The sequence below is a fragment of the Salmo trutta genome, chromosome 28, assembly GCF_901001165.1.
Source record: "Salmo trutta chromosome 28, fSalTru1.1, whole genome shotgun sequence".
Lineage (NCBI taxonomy): Eukaryota > Metazoa > Chordata > Actinopteri > Salmoniformes > Salmonidae > Salmo > Salmo trutta.
In genome coordinates, this window is record NC_042984.1 from 40,782,066 (window position 1) to 40,794,183 (window position 12,118).

The 12,118-nt window shown below is 41.8% G+C and overlaps 1 long non-coding RNA gene across 1 annotated transcript; it reads right to left on the reverse strand.

The window, feature by feature from the left end:
* Nucleotides 1–4,265: 4,265 nt before the first annotated feature.
* On the reverse strand, nt 4,266–9,166 carry LOC115166243 (uncharacterized). Its single transcript, XR_003870290.1, has 6 exons — nt 8,340–9,166; nt 7,982–8,064; nt 5,952–6,029; nt 5,254–5,358; nt 4,874–4,946; nt 4,266–4,415 (listed from the first exon to the last, which is right to left on the reverse strand). It is a non-coding gene; the product is annotated as an uncharacterized LOC115166243 (long non-coding RNA).
* Between the last annotated feature and the right edge of the window lie 2,952 nt (nt 9,167–12,118).

The window sequence follows — 12,118 nt, forward strand, 5'->3', positions numbered from 1 at the left end:
CGTGATACATTGTTTCTTTCTTTCTTACTTTCTTTCAGTGTCCAAAAATATGAGTGTACAAGTATGAATGTCAAGCATTCTGAACTTGCTAATAAGTATGTCTCACAGACGGCTGGTGGCCCCTTAATTGGGGAGGACGGGCTCATAGCAATGTCTGGAATTGATTGTATGGAATGGTATCGATACATAAATCTAAATTGTCCTTGTGTTTTATACCATACCCTCCCCTTAATCAAGGCTGGTTTAGCAGCATCGCATGGGTACTTTTTTTTATCCTGGCCATTAGCCAAATAGCCTATGAATAAAGTGGTTTTAAATGGTCCACTGAAAGTGCTATGAATTATTTTTTAGATTTTTTGCCCTCATGCTTTTTCATTATTCACATACCTGCATATGCTACTTCCTTTCACTTTTTGAGTATTGCTGTCGTTTTAAAAAACAGATTGTCACAGTTGTCGTCGGTTAAGGAGGACCAAAACGCAGCAGGTATGTGCAGGCTCATCTTGACTTTTATTAACTACAAAATGAACGTACAAAAAAACACGAACGATCAACAAAAACAGTCTGGTAAGGCACAAGGCTAAACACAGAACAATCACCCACGAATCACAAACACACCCCAATATATGGGACTCTCAATCAAAGGCAAAGAGAAAACACCTGCCTTCAATTGAGAGTCCCAACCCCAATTAATCACCCATAGACATACACTCACTAGATTCCACATAGACATACATAAACCTAGACCATAAACCAAAACCCCGGAAATACTAAATCAAACACCCTTTAAACAAACACACCACCCTGAACCACATAAAACAAATACCCTCTGCCACGTCCTGACCAAACTACAATACTAATTAACCCTTATACTGGCCAGGACGTGACACAGATTGCTTGTTTTCCTTTTAATATCAAGCCCTCCATAGGCTACCCTTACCATAGGCCTAGACTACTAAGGCTGCTTCAACAGCAATGCATATACTGTGTCCGTAAAATGTATATAGGTTCAGAACTTTTGTGAAACAAAACAGTTAAAAAAATATGGCAAATAGAAATCAAACTGGATGGACATCAGAAATAGATGAGAGAGGTTGAGGGTAGAGGAAGGACAGGACAAAAAAACAAACAAAATATATCTATTGTCAAATAGATTTCTGTCCGTAAAATGTGTACAGTATGGATAAGCTGGAAGTAGACATGATGCAGACAATTACATTGATGGAAGCTACAATCTGCAATATTAAAGATGATCTACCACCTACTGTTGCTATTACTCTTTACTGTAGCCTATACTATTTAATAAACTGTAGTATCAATCCACAATGGACTAGGATGCCACAATGGACCAGGACAGGAATATTCCATGCCTCCAGCTGAATTGTAGTTGATGACAACGCAAAGCCCGTTAATAACCTACAGAACTTCATACAAATGCATGCAGTATTAGGCTATGGAATGTGTTGATTGGCCAGTGAGTGGCCAAGCCCTCATCACACATACAACTTGTTTGTTAATCAAAACCCAGCCCTTTCAAGCCACCGCCAGCTATTGCACTCACAATTCCGGCTGTGAAAATAGCAAAATTATTTCAGACATACCCCTGAACATATATCGCTACCTTACCATTGTGTTAGATTCGATAAAATAGGGCCACTGGACTGTTTCAGATAAGGGTTTTCAGCATTTATCAGTATAACCTGACCGATCGCTCGTAAAATGTTCCCTGACTGTGTTTCCTGAACAACTACCATAAACATGTAAGGTCTCCCTGTGGAGCTGTAAAAGAGCCATGCATGCAACTAAACACTAAAACAGAGCTGCCAGCAACCAAAACCTTAACCTCACAAAACAAAATGTTTGTAGAGAACCATTTGTCTATACACTGAGTGTACAAAACATTCCTAATATTGAGTTTGTCAGGGAATGGACTCTACAAGGAGTCGAAAGCGTTCCACAGGGATGCTGGCCAATGTTAACTCCAATGCTTCCCACAGCTATTTCAAGCTGGCCAGATGTTCTTTGGGTGGTGGACCATTCTTGATACAGATGGAAACTATTGAGCGTGAAAAGCTCAGCAGAGTTGCAGTTCTTGACACACTCAAACCGGTGCGCCTGGCAACTACTACCATACCCTGTTCAAAGACACGTATATTTTGTCTTGCCCTTTCATTCTCTGAAGGGCACACACACACAATACATGCCTCAATTGTCTCAAGGCTTAAAAATCCTTCTTTAACCTTTCTCCTCCCCTTCATCTACACTGATTGAAGTGGATTTAACAAGTGACCTCAATAAGGGATCATAGCTTTCACCTGGATTCACCTGGTCAGTCTATGTCATGGAAAGAGCAGGTGTTTCTAATGTTTTGTACACTCAGTGTATGTGTACAATATAAACAGGTTATAAACTGTAAAATAATGTGAGTAATTGTGAGTGTGTGTGTGTGTGCTTGTAGTGCATGTGTTTACTTCAAATCAAATATCAAATCAAATTGTATTAGTCACATGCGCCGAATACAACAGGTGTAGACCTTACAGTGAAATGCTTACTTATGAGCCCCTAACCAACAGAGTTATTAAAGTGACTATGCATAGATGATAACAACAGAGAGTAGCAGTGGTGTAAAAGGGGGGGGGGGGGGGGGGTGGGGGGTGGGGGGGGGGGCAAGGCAAATTGTCTGGGTAGCCATTTGACTAGATGTTCAGGAGTCTTATGGCTTGGGGGTAGAAGCTGTTAAGGAGCCTTTTTGGACCTAGACTTGGGGCTCTGGTACCGCTTGGCGTGCGGTAGCAGAGAGAAAAGTCTATGACTAGGGTGGCTGGAGTCTTTGGCAATTTTTAGGGCATTCTTCTGACACCACCTGGTATAGAGGTGCTGGATGGCAGGAAGCTTGGCCCCAGTGATGTACTGGATCGTTCGCACTGACCTCTGTCACTACCCACTACCCGCCTTGCGGTCGGAGGACGAGCAGTTCCCATACCAGGCAGTGATGCAAGCAGTCAGGATGCTCTCGATGGTGCAGCTGTAGAACCTCTTGAGGATCTGAGGACCCATGACAAATCTTTTCTCCTGAGGGGGAATAGGCTTTGTCGTGCCCTCTCCACGACTGTCTTGGTGTGCTTGGACCATGCTAGTTTGTTGGTGATGTGGACACCAAGGAACTTGAAGCTCTCAACCTGCTCCACTGCAGACCCGTCGATGAGAATGGGGGCATCAGTGTGTGTGCACGTGTCGTGCTCGTGTGTGTTTGAGTGTTTCACCTCATCATCACTGTCCATCTGGGCCCTGTCTGTCTGACAGTAAAGCACAGCGTTGTGGATTGAGGAGAAGAGACACACTTTAGTGACTTTCTCACTGACGAATCCTCATCTTTCCAGGTTCTCAGAGAGAGAGAGAGAGAGAGAGAGAGAGAGAGAGATCAACATTCATAATTATGGTTAATCAACATTCCTACATAAACATTGGCCGCTTTAGTGATTTTGCCTGTATAATCAGTCATGATAAGCAATTTCCCTAATTACATAAGATAATCAAAGTAAATAGCTGGTGAAACGTTATGGGAAACACACACAAACAATGCTATTTCCCACATCCACGGTACTGCTGTTACGGCGCTGCATGTTCAGTATGAAGGTTTTGATAAAAGTAAATTGAACATGTAACCCTCACTGACATCCACTACCTCCACACCGATATCCCGTAGTCCCTTTGGATCTGAAACAGCACCAGAGAGAGGTCAAATGTTTGGGGTCAGAGCGAGGGAGACTGCTCCATCAAAAATAAAAAAAATTGAATTGTGTGTCTCGTTTTGAGAACATTGCATTTTTGCAGTCATAGCAGTAAAGCATTATTGAATTTAACTGAGAGAATGTGTTAGAGAAAAGAGAGAGAAAGAGAGAGGTAGCCTTACTCAACCTGTTCTGCCTGCTTACTGCTATGACAACAGGCAGACAGCACCTAACATCGCATCGCCAGCATTTCGCTACACCCGCAATAACATCTGCTAAACATGTGACAAATAACATTAGATTTGATATGATTTGATCCTTCTCCACATCCTTCTCTGAACTGTCTGGCTCCCCCTCCTGGACAGGACAACACATGGATCATTCATAAGACACCCACATTACCTGCATATTAATCCAATACTATCCTAACCTTAGACCCTATTAGTGGATTACACTGGAGCAAACAGACTGGTATCCCCCCTATCTTTTCAGTGTCACTCCTCCTCACCGGTTCCTGTGCGTTCTTCTTCTCCCTTTTTTTGGCTTTCCTGGACTCTTTCTTTTCCTTCTTCAATCTCTTGGCCTCCGCTTTCTTCTTTCGGGATATGAGTTTAGTGACGTCAATCCCACGCTTCGGACACAATAGCAAGGGAGTGAGACGTTCTACCATATTTTTTTCCATTCCTGCCGTGGAACATGACAGCATAATGAGGGGTGTAGAGAGGAGAGAGGAATGGATGGCGTCTTAACAATGCCTCTCAACATCTCGATACGCACACAGCAAAATGTAAGAAAAATGGGTCAGGCGTTTCGCCTGTTTGTCAAAGTATGCTTGTGTAGTGCATAGTAATTCCTTGTGTAGTGCATAGTAATTCCTTGTGTAGTGCATAGTAATTCCTTGTGTAGTGCATAGTAATTCCTTGTGTAGTGCATAGTAATTCCTTGTGTAGTGCATAGTAATTGCGGTGTTGTTCTGATTTCTTGGCTCGTATTGAGTAGTGTCATCGTTGTGTCACCTTTGACCTGTGACCTCACCTGGTAGAAGTTAAGGATTTCCCATTGATTGAGTGGCAGTATGATTAGAGAGTAACTGAATATGTACTGTATATGTATGTATTTATCTTGTTTCCATGGACGCATACCTGATTATAGTCCTCCACTGGACTGTAGATGTCAGTCTCAGGGACCTGACCTAGAAGAGGTTTTGGCCTGAAACTGACAAATAGACAGGCATAGGGATTTAACATGTCATTTAGCACAGTAAGTGGAGCAGATGAGACGTTGAGTCCCTTTAAATCTGTTAAAATGACTATAAAGAGTGAATGATTTAATGATGTGTGGGGAGGGATGAATTGAAATGAGTAGTGTTGGAGGTCCGTGGTTAGGTGGAGTCTGTCAGGGATAGAGTGGAGTTAATGTGGGCTGTGGTTTGTAGTGGTTGGGAATACGTGTGTGCGTCTGCACGCGTGCCTGTCTGTATCTGCGTGTGGATGTGCGTGCGTGTGAGTGATTGTGTGCTCACAGCTGGGTCCTGAAGACGACCGTGAGCATCGAGAAGACAATGGAGGCTGCCAGGCATAGGTCAGGTTTGAAGAGCACGGTCAGGATCAATGGCCATCCACACCAGCTAGGGAGAGAGGGAAGGGGACAGACAGAGGAAAACTAACACTAACACTAAAACTAACACATCTTTCTCCCTCACCACACGCTCTCACTTTAACCCTGAGACTTCTGGTTCTACTATGCACTCTTAGAAAAAAGGGTTACAGGTAGAACCCTTTTTGGAAAGGGTTCTACATGGAACCCCAAAAAGTTCTAACTTGAACCAAGAAGGGTTCTCATATAGGGACCTCCGAAGAACCCGTTTAGGTTCTAGAAAGCACATTTTTTTTCTAAGAGTGTGGGATCCTATCATCTCTGTGAGGAAAAAACAATATATGAACTTGAAATCAAATCTAAGACCCCTCTCTTCTCTTTCTCCACTCTCCTCCTTCATCTCGCCCCTATCCCTCTCTACCATTCCTCCCCCTGCCTATTTCTCTCTCTTGCTCTCTTTATTTCTCTTGTCCTCTCTCTCGCCATATCCATGAACTGCTTCATCATGCCATGCAGGTTCACATAGATGATGGCTGCCAACACTTCCTGGTGGACAGAAAGATAGCTAGCAATCACAATCACATACAGAACCACCTCAGTGATGAACAGGCAATAGAATGGTACCTTTGGCAGCTCTTCAAAGACAGCCCCAATCCACAGCATAATGACTAGAATCACCATGGCTGAAAGAGCACTAGCCACCTGGTAGAAGAGAGAGAGAGATTAGAAAAGAAAGAAAGAGATTTGATTTGATTTATTAGGATTCCCATTGGACGACGCCAAATGCGACAGCTAGTCTTACTGGGGTCCGACACATAACGAAAAAGACATTACAGACAAAATACTTTACAATTTACATACATTTAAAAACATGAATATGTAGTGTGTGTGCATCTATCAATTACACATAACAAGTAGGTTACATGGGGGAGAGGTGTTGCTTTATTATTTTTTTAATGCAGAAGGGTTTCAGTGACTTCATTAGATGTGGTTGCTGATGCGTACATTGTTGGGTCATCAGCACACATGAACACACATGCTTTTTTTAATGCCAGTGGCAGGTCGTTAGTAAAAATAAAAAAGAGTAGAGGGCCTAGAAAGCTTCCCTGCGGTACACCACACTTCTATTAAAGAAAACCCTCTGTTCTATTACATAGATTGCTCTTGATCCACGATATGGCTGAAAAGCCATAACACATACACTACCGTATAAAGTTTGGGGTCACTTAGAAATGTTCTTGTTTTTTTTAAAGAAAAGCTGTTTTTGTCCATTAAAATAGCATCAAATTGATCAGAAATACAGTGTAGACATTGTCAATGTTGTAAATGACTATTATAGCGACAATTGTTTTTATGGAATATCTACATAGGCGTTCAGAGGCCCATTATCAGCAACCATCCCTCCTGTGTTCCAATGGCACGTTGTGTTAGCTAATCCAAGTTTATCATTTTAAAAGGCTAATTGATCATTAGAAAACCATTTTGCAATTATGTTAGCAGAGCTGAAAACTGTTGTTAGGATTAAAGAAGCAATAAAACTGGCCTTCTTTAGAATAGTTGAGTATATGTAGCGTCAGCATTTGTGGGTTCGATTACAGGCTCAAAATGGCCAGAAACAAAGACCTTTCGTCTCAAACTCGTCAGTCTATTCTTGTTCTGAGAAATGAAGGCTATTCCATGCGAGAAATTGCCAAGAAACTGAAGATCTCGTACAACGCTGTGTACTACTCCCTTCACAGAACAGCGCAAACTGGCTCTAACCAGAATAGAAAGAGGAGTGGGAGGCCCCGGTGCACAACTGAGCAAGAGGACAAGTACATTAAAGTGTCTAGAAACAGATGCCTCACAAGTCCTCAACTGGCAGCTTCATTAAGTAGTACCCGCAAAACACCAGTCTCAACGTCAACAGTAAAGAGGTGACTCCAGGATGCTGACCTTCTATGCACCTCCCCCATAAGCATTTCTGTCTCTTCTATATATGTTATATCCTTGTATTGCTACTGCTGTATCATCAAATGAATGATCTAAGTGAGTCTCAGAAATGGCTAATATATATGAACATTATCTAATGTTAGCAAGTTATTGATTTCATGAACCTTATTTCTAAGGCTACATATATTAATATGGGCTATTTTCAGCCTTTTCCTGGGTAGCTTATTAGAGATAGACATAATATGGAAAAGAGCAAGCAGAGCAAGATAAAAAAATATGCATTCAGGAGTCCATTAATCAGTTGGTGTAAGTGTGTGTGCTGCCCATAGGCTTGGCTCTCTCATCCATTCCAGGTGTTTGGGAGAGGGTGTGGTCTATGTGGTTGTGTATCTATGTGGTTGTGTATCTATGTGGTTGTGATTGTGTATCTATGTGGTTGTGTATCTAGGTGGTTGTGTATCTATGTGGTTGTGTATCTATGTGGTTGTGATTGTGTATCTATGTGGTTGTGTATCTAGGTGGTTGTGTATCTATGTGGTTGTGTATCTATGTGGTTGTGATTGTGTATCTATGTGGTTGTGTATCTTTGTGGTTGTGTATCTATGTGGTTGTGTATCTATGTGGTTGTGATTGTGTATCTATGTGGTTGTGTATCTAGGTGGTTGTGTATCTATGTGGTTGTGTATCTCTATGTGTGTACAGCATAATACTCTTCTCCTCACCAAGAGGGGATCTCTCCCACCACTTCCACTTCATACTCCCCCTCAAGGTTGACCTGCCAGGAGAACACCGTGACGTTGATGATCTGACGACAGACAGACAGACAGACAGACAGACAGACAGACAGACAGACAGACAGACAGACAGACAGACCCCACATTAGAAATGGACAAAAAAATGTTTGGGCTGTATTTCTTTGTTTTACAGAGAAAGGTTTAGTCCTACTCCACTTCGTCATCCATTGTTTGTGCACACACCAATTTTCTCTCCCTGCCATTCATTTGGTCTAATTTTCAGGGTGGGAACTACAGTAATCTATTGTCCTCTGTTGGGTGTAGGAGGAGTGGGATTGTGACTCACCGCCAGCAGCTCTACAGGGATGGGTACTGACAGTTTTTTTCCCCAGCTAAGTGTTGAGCTCCTTGACGATGATGAGGACAACAATTGACACCAGGCTCACCACCAGGGTACCTATGTTGGTTTCTGGCACTAGATAGCGCACCTCTATCACTGTCTAGAGAGAGAGAGATGGTGATGGGCGGGTGTATTTCCTTCACCCATAGAGGGCACAACATCAGTGTGTCAAAACCTTGGGACTATAAGGTGCGTAAAAAAGCATAATTCTGAGATATTTTCAGCATTACATTTTTCACATCCCAGATATCAGAATTGTTTTTGTAATGAGTTCTTCTTTCATAATGCACAGGGGTGCAATTACAGGTAGAACCTTATGGCTCTGAAATGTCAATCTGGGTTCAGCCATAATGTCCTACCTGCCACAGAATGTTACAATGATTTCAATTTCAATAGAAAAGTACAGACATTTAATGATTAAAATAAAGAGAATACACTTCCTTCTTTCGAATCACATCATCAAATGTATTAATTCAAGTTCATCACACGTTTGTCAAAGCGATAATTCCCTAAAATGACAAATACAGTATATCCTATGGATAACTAGCTTAGCTCTGGATGAGAAACTGATATATTTTTCTGGTCTCTGACACACAAAGTCAGTAAACTACTTGCTAGTTGTCAATACAATGTGGTAAATTTGTAATTTTTGTGAAAATCCCCTTCATGGAGATTTTCGTATTGATATAGAACAAGACAAAAACAGCTCAAAACATGCTCTAAGGCACCTGTATTTATTTGTTTTAACCATAAAGAGCTTACATTATGGCCATTCTTCTGAAAAAGTGGTTTAAAAACAGGGCCAGAACCTATGCTATGAATAGTCAAGGGCTTGGGTCTATAAGGTTCTACGTACAAAATGTATAGCTTTGAGATACTGAGTATTTTTCAAGTCTCAGAACAGTTAAGTGATGTCTTCCTCTTTTATGACTCAATAAATATATCATCTTACAATTGTTTTTGATTGACAACCCAGCATTGTGTGATTGGATTGCAGATAGAACTTTATAGCACCAAGTTAAAAGGTAATCTATCTGTGCAGGCAAAACGTTCAGATTTTATATTTTCTTCATCGTAAAAGGTACTTTTTCAAGCATCTGGCATATGACACGACCACCTAAAGATCAACTAACTTTGGACCAAAATGTTAGATAGAACCCAAAGTCACAATGTGTGTCTTCCTATGTGTGTCTGCTGTACAAAGATCAGGGAGAATGGCCCACTGTAGCGTTTCGGACTGATAACAAATGTGTACTTGAGCTCTCGATGAAGTGGACGCCTTCTCCGATTGTCCCACATCATGAAGTTAGAATCTGGGGCCAAGTGATCTAACACGCCAGCTATCATCACTCATCACTGCATATGTACCTAAGAGAGAGAGGCTACATATAGGGTTTTATAATTTATGAAGTAGTTAGTTTGAAATTAATGGTCTACAAAAAAGGTTATCTAGAACCTAAAAGTGCTATGATGAAACTGGCACTCATGAGGACCGCCACAGGAATGGAAGACCCAGAGTTACCTCTGCTGCAGAGGATAAGTTCAGTAGAGTTACCAGCCTCAGATTGCAGCCCAAATAAATGCTTCACAGAGTTCAAATAACAGACACATCTCAACACCAACTGTTCAGAGGAGACTGCGTGAATCAGGCCTTCATGGTCGAATTGCTGCAAAGGTACAACTACTAAAGGACACCAATAACAATAAGAGACTTGCTTGGGCCAAGAAACATGACCAATGGACATTAGACCGGTGGAAATCTGTCCTTTGGTCTGATGAGTCCAAATTTGAGATTTTTGGTTCCAACCGCCGTGTCTTTGTGAGACGCAGAGTAGGTGAACGGATGATCTCTGCATGTGTGGTTCCCACCTTGAAGAATGGAGGAGGAGGTGTGATGGCGCTTTGCTGATGACACTGTCAGTGATGTATTTAGAATTCAAGGCACACTTAACCAGCATGGATGCCACAGCATTCTGCAGCGATACACCATCCCATCTGGTTTGCGCTTAGTGGGACTATCATTTGTTTTTCAACAGGACAATGACCCAACACACCTCCAGGCTGTGTCAGGTCTATTTGACCAAGAAGAAGAGTGATGGAGTGCTGCATCAGATGACCTGGCCTCCACAATCACCCAACCTCAACCCTATTGAGATGGTTTGGGATGAGTTGGACCGCAGTGAATGAAAGGTGCTCAGCATATGTGGGGACTCTTTCAAGACTGTTGGAAAAGCATACCAGGTGAAGCTGGTTGAGAGAATGCCAAGAGTGTGCAAAGCTGTCATCAATGCAAAGGGTGGCTACTTTGAAGAATCTAAAATCTAAAATATATTTTGATTTGTTTAACACTTTTTTGGTTACTCCATGATTCCATATGTGTTATTTCATAGTTTTGATGTCTTCACTATTATTCCACAATGTAGAAAATAGTAAAAATAAAGAATAATCCTTGAATGAGTAGGTGTGTCCAAACTTTTGACTGGTACTGTAGGTAATTTATTGTTGTATTCAAGGTTAACGTTACCTTACCTCATTGACTCTCTGAGTTTTTCAGAGAAACTTGTCCACTTTTTTTCCCTTTATCCAGCTCCTCTCTGTGTGTGCGATAGTCCACACGCCTTCTCTCCTCCATAGTTGGGCCTTGTGACCCGCTAGAGTCCCCGTCTGTGTAGAGGTCACCTCTGATACTTCCTTCAACCTTGTCTGATATCAACTCTCTCCCTAGGCTCTGATGTGTTGTGATCGTATGACTTAAATGTCTTATGTCTCAACAGAAACTGGCTTCAGCTTGATCCTCGATGATCCTCGATGATCCCACTTGACGTAGCTTCAACTTGTGGAAAGATGTTCCTCTCCTTCTCAAGGTCAGTCTACTGCAGGTCTGTACATCAGTTTTCAGGATGTCCAAGTATGGTAATCCAAATTCTTGATGAATCTGTGTCCAAAGTGTCTGAGTCTTTGTATGAGTTAGAGAGGGGTCATTCTTCCGTTATTAATCCGGTTGAGATTTTCTGTTCCTAGAAAGTCCTCTTGTTTCCCCCTTAACTTCCTCTGTCACTGTCCCTTTTGTCCAAGTATCTTCTGACAGCAGAACTTGAACGAAGACAAAACACAGATAGACTCTGGCAGGTGGGGAGGAGGAGAGCAAAGTCCCAATCAATCACTTTATCCCAGTCGAGATGGACAGACAGGTGTGCTGTTGATGCTACAAGTCAGTGAGACAGTCGGTCTTTGGAAAGAGGTGTCTGAGGAGTCTGATCTGGGCCTGGTTAGCGAGAGGACATAATTCAGTTAAGTCAGGGATATGGCCTGGTTGTGTGGACAAACAGATATGGCTGCAATAATGATACTAGGGGACCATGAGGGAGAAATAATGAACCTGTTGTGTTGGAGTTTGTTGGTCATTCTAATGTTTTGAACCGAACTTCCATTGAAAAACAGGTTTTTTTTGATAGGGCTAAAAAGAAATACCCCTGGATGACCATTGAACTTTGACCTCCAGTTAACCCCTCTTGCAGAGCCCGTTATATAAACCATGTCTTCATTCATGGTCTCTGCTAGACTTATTATATACAGTATAGGCAGCTATTCTGTCCCTCCATTTGCAGTTAAGTTAAACTATGGGCTGTACTATTGTACTCTTTTCCCTCTAGATATTTAACATTTATTCATATTTAATAGTAATTTAATTTCATCTGAAGCTTGATGATATATGTTGAAACGGT